Genomic DNA, 5,826 nt, shown 5'->3' on the forward strand with positions numbered 1-5,826 from the left:
CTTTGGAGGAGATGATGAAACAAGTGATGACAGACATGGCGAAAAATCAGCAAAGGACGGAGGCAACCATTATGCAACATCAGCAAAGGACGGAGGCAACCATTATGCAATATCAGCAAAGGACAGACTCCGAAATACAGGATATAAGGAATCAGATAAGTCAAATGGCCACAGCAATCAACCGTTTGGACTCCCAGAACCAAGGTAAATTGCCATCTCAGCCTGAATTAAATCCGAGAAATGTGAGTGCCATGACCTTGAGGAGTGGTAAGGAGGTTCAAGGGCCTGAGCCTGTGATCCCTAAGGACAAGGATGAGGAGATGCAAGAATGTCAAAATGAGAAATCTACAGATGCAGGTGAAAAAGAAGCCGAAAATGAAGAAATGGAACCCCAACTGCAACCCATTGAAGTGAAAGAATCCAGTGAAGAATCATCAAATGTGGTGACACCACCTCCATTCCCTAACCCGCATTTTCTTAACTCTTATTCCATGATTTCTGTTAATGAGATTGATTTTGTTATACCGGAAGTTTTTGAGTCTCATGACAGAAATAAGTTAAGAGTAGCTATGGTCAAATATCTTGAACCGTTGAGTGCTCTTTATGGAGGGGTGGAGGAAAAATTGAGATCACTGCTTGATTATTTGGCGCCATCAACTAATCCATGGAAGACTGTAGCTCGTGTGCTCAAAGATTACTCCATCTATGAGGGTTACCAGGATCACATTGAAGATGAAGCATTACGACGAGCTACAAGATTTTATCCGCCATGAGCAAAACGTGGTAATGTCTAGCCAAAGACATTAAAGAAAGGCGCTCATTGGGAGGCAACCCAATTTCTTTTAGTTATTTGTTTGATTTTATTTGTTAGTTTAAATATGTTTTTCCTAGAATTCGACTGATTTTGGGTTTCAGTTTTCGTTTTTGCTGATTTATAGATGCCCTTCAGTCATGACGCGCCCGCGTGGTGATGTGCAGGAAGCTCACGACCAGAAACTTCTGGGAGCTCTCTTGCTCTCTTGACGTGCCCGCGTCACGTTCGCGGGAAAGGTAAGTATTCAAAGAAACTCAAGAACGATTATTGATTTCCTGTTAATCACTACTTTTGAATTTCAAAAATAAATTTCGTCAATAATAAAAAAAAAAAAAAAAAGAGATGATATATGAAAAAAAAAAGAGGGGGAATCTTTCCCTGAAAAAAAAAATCTAAAATGAAAAAAAATGAAAAAGCAAAAAAAAAAAAAAAAATCCTTTTTTTTTCACCGAAGCTCAGTTTTCCACAAAAAAAAAAAAAAAAAAAAAATTTCTTTTTCCTTCTTTTTCTTTTCTTTCTGTCTTCTTTCTTTCTCTTTTCTTTCTTTCTTCTCCTCTGTTTTGCTCTGTCCGCCGCCCGTACCAACTGCCATCTCCAACTCCACCGCGCGCCACCTTCTTCCTCGACCAGACCGCGCGCCGCCATTCGTCCTTGGCCGCGCCAAAGCCTCGGCCGCCGTTGACTGCCACCTGGGATCCACAGCAGCCCGCCACCCTGCTCTCTGCGCACGCCGACCGAGCAACCGCGCCACCACCCACGGACGTCCTTCCCACCATCTCCGCTCACACCGCGAGCTCTCTCCCTCTCTCTTCCACCCATGGCCATCAGCCGCATCCCAGATCTCCATCGCCGCTGCCGCTGCTGAAGCTCCATCGCCGCCGCCGCTGCCCAGTCAGCGTCCGCCATCAAAATCGCAGCCGCCGCTACCTCTCTGAAGCCGCGCTACCCAAGCGCCACAGCCCAGCTCCTGTACGCCGACCACCGGCAGCCGCGCGACCCAAGACCGCCGCCGCGATCGCTGCCAGACAGCTCTCCTGCGCAAGGCGACCCAACCAGCGGCGAGCACTTCACTTGTGTGAAGCTTTGACCCTTCTGCCTTGTCCGCCGACTGCCAAGATATTTGCGGAGGTATTTGGAGCTTGCTCCCCAATTTCTCCTAAATTGATTACTGCTATCTGGGTTCGTCAAGAGTTGGCATTTTGGCCGTGTGCGATGTCCACCAGTGGTACTGGTTGGAGTATTTTCACTTGAATTTATTACTTCTTTTGGGTTGGGTGCAATTGTGCATTAACTGGCCACCTGGAGCGATTTGTTGCGATTGAGGTTTCATTGATTTTGGCCTACGTTTTTACCCCCAGTGGTACTGGAGGGAATAGTTTCAATTGAATTTGTTTACCCCTAGTTGTTTGGCGGAGTTCTTATTGACAACTTTCTGGGCTGTTATCATTGAAATTGCTAATTTTTGGGTGAGCTGAAATATTGTGATTGCTTGTTGAGTTGGGGGAGTTTCTATGACACTTGCTTGGCTTATTCATGTTGAGTGTATTTAATTGAATCTTCTACTGTGATTTCGGTTGAGTTATCACTGAATTGCCTGTTGACTTGGGAAACCTGTGCCACTTGCTTTGCTTGTCAAGGTGGGTACATCCAGTTGAATTGTTGGGCTGCATTAATTCTGCATTTGAGTAAATTAGGACCACTATCGATTATTGATTGCAATCGCTGCTTTGTTGGGACATTTGTATAGACCTTGGGTGCCTCACATGTACATTTTGTTGATTGGGTTTGCCATTTAAATTGCTTCATTATCTGTGGGGTGCACCAATGGTACTGGTTGGGGTATTTTGACTAGATTTGGTAATTCCATCTGATTGGCTGTCTAATTGACAGCCAAGAACTTGTGACTGAATTGTTATTGTCAAATACCTAAACTCTCAATGTTGAAATTTCTGATTCTGAGTTAAGGCATTAACTGGCCAACTGGAGCTATTTTTTTTGAGATTTTGGGAGGACAGAGTTTTGCATTTACTGGTTGAATGGAGTATGATGTCTCAGAACTTGGGCGCGTACTTCCACCACATTGGTTTCCTCCACCGTCCCCGCCTACCTCTTGGCCACTCAAAGAGGGAAGTTTCGTTGTCCTCTTTACTTTAATTGCTTTAATTCCTCCATTGAGGACAATGTAGGATTTAGGTGTGGGGGGAGCAGTTATGGTGCTAGTATCTTTCGTTCATTTTCATTTTCTTCTTTTTAGTGATTGGCTCGTAAGTGCATGCCAAAATTTGATGTTGGATTGTTGCCTCTATTTTTACTTTTGTCAAGTTTTAATAATAAAAGGGTGTCAAGTTAATGTGGTTGAATCCAAAAACATCTCTTTGGTGAATATCAATGATTGTTTTACTCTTATAATTTTTGGTTAACTTTCCTAGGCATAGGGAATGATTATTGGCATTTTCATGAGAATTGGTCCGGTTATTAACCTTAGTTCTCCATGTTTGAAAATAAGGCTAGCTGATGCAAATTTTCTTTTGATTTTTGTGTTATTTTGAATTTTTGGTATTATTTGGCTGTGAATAAGAGTTGACTGCACTCCGCTAGTATTTACTACCGAGTAACCGGGGATTTTCACCAAAAGTGTCGATTCTCGCGTCAAAAAGTAGTAATTGCTATGAATACGTGGTCACATGGCGATAGAAGCTGAGTAACCGGGCTCCTTCATCTGTCCAATGTTGGAGTTCGCGTCAAAAGGCTCAAATGGCTAGCGACTAAGTTTTTTGTTACTATTGAAAAAAAAAAGAAAAAGAGAAAAGTAGAAAAATGTGCTAAAAAAAAAAAGTGAAGGTTGTGTTAGTCAGCTTGTCGAATTATGGATTTAATGTTGAGATTTTGGTTAATAGTTGGACCATTTGCTGATAAATGTTATGCGTTATTCCTTTTTCTTAGATTAGTTAACATGAAATTAGAGGAGTTGTGGTTTAGAAGCTAACCGGAGTGATGTTTCTTGGACTTGACCATTGATGCTTGATATATATGTTTTTCTTGGTATCTTGGCAATTTGTTGGATAGAGCAATAGCCACTATCAAATATTGGTGCTTGTTTACTTTTCTTATGCTTGAGGACAAGCATGGTTTAGGTGTGGGGGAAATTGATAGGTTGCAATTTGATAGTTAATTTTATTATTAATTTTCCCTATTACTTAACCCAATGTGAATTAATTATTAGATTCTACTCACTTTTCGTAATTTGCATTTATTTCAGGGAGTAGAACAAAAATATCACAATAAAGGCCAATTTGACAGTTATCGAGAAAGAGTTCACATAGCAGGCAATCGAGGGCATTTCTGGAATAAGGAGATACAAGTCCTTTTTGGTAATTCGCAGATGGTAGCATTAAAAGGAGGAACGCAGGGCTGAAGTAAGGGTCTTCTTCTTCCCCCTGGGGGAGCCGCCGCACAGGGCAGAGGAGAAGCACTATCTTGGAGAAAGCTTTTGCTGTTTGACTTTTCTTTTGTTAGTTTAGGAGTAGCTATAATGCTGCGCATGTCAGGAGCAATTGAGAATTGCTTTCTTTGACCTTTCTTTCTTTACCTTTTAGTACTTTGCTCCCCTCGGATGAGAGGACGAATTGAATTTCCCCAACTCTTGAAGACAATGGCCGTAACTACTGCCGCAATTTTGTTTGGATTTTGCTCATCAACTATGAGCTAAATCTTCCATCTAGTCAAGGGGACAACTGAAGATTTGGTTCAATAATTACTGTGAGATCTAATTTATTTTAATTGCCTCCTTCATTTATTGGTATTCATATGTTTCCTGCTTTTAACCGTTATAGTGCGTGTGGATGATTGATTAGTGCGCAATAATTAATTATTCATACAGGCTATTTTGCTATATAGGGGTAATTGAATCCGTAATTGTTCGTTATCTCTATCCCAGTAGCAACTGGCATAATTGGAATTGTGTCAGGGGAATATTTGATCTGGCTTAAATAAACCCTCGTAGCGTGTTTGTTAGTCAGGATTGGGCCTTTCTAATTATTAATGCAACCTAGAAATTAAATCTTACGGTCGTACCTGGGGTTGTTTTTGGGTTAGGGAAATAGCTAACGGTCGTACCTTAGCTATCAATAAATTAAGGAAGGGTTGGTTGTTTATCGCGTGCATGACAACTATAACTAATCTGTTAATAAATGTTGGAATTATTCCTGCATCAATGATCAGTGCATGAACCATTTCTGATGTGTACCCTTGGCTAGAGTTTCTCTAATTATTTCTTTTAATTAATTACTTTCTGCATTTAATTTATTTAGTTAGTATTTAATCCAAAAACCCCCCCATACTTTGGACTCTAGAAGAAACGAATTATCCCCAGTCCCTGTGGATTCGACCCTACTCACCGCTATATACAAAATCTGTATTTTTCTCGAGTAGGTATTTATTATTGCACAGGTTCGGCACCTGTCAATCACCTATACTTAAACATACTTTTTCCATAATAAAAATAATTAAACAACAACTTTTAGAACATTGGCAAAATTAGGGTTTTTAAACCCATCTTAAGTTTTCTAATAAATTATAACACTAGAGGTTTGCTAATCTAGGATTTGCTAACCAATTCAAACTTGCTAAACCTTTGTAAACTAAAACGAATCCTAGATTTACTTATGCCAAAACATACACTAGAATACCGAATATAAATTATAGCTCGAACTTACGAATAATACATAAACTAGGGTTTACTCATAAGCAAAGTTAGGGTTTTCAATCTTAACCGAGATTAGGATTTTCTTCTTAGCCCTAACCCTAATATCAACTTACGAACTGACTGGGGCCTCACACATATAGAAACAAAAGTACCCATAATATTACGCCAATATTAAGCTAGTATATAGGAGACAAATATTTCACATTTACAAGGTTATGAGTGCAAATTTTCGTGCTATGAATTTTTTTGGGAATTAGGCTAAGAAATGAGAACTTTGGAGCCAAGGCTACTTTCATTAATTCATTTC

Source organism: Coffea arabica, chromosome 8c (assembly GCF_036785885.1).
Source record: "Coffea arabica cultivar ET-39 chromosome 8c, Coffea Arabica ET-39 HiFi, whole genome shotgun sequence".
Lineage (NCBI taxonomy): Eukaryota > Viridiplantae > Streptophyta > Magnoliopsida > Gentianales > Rubiaceae > Coffea > Coffea arabica.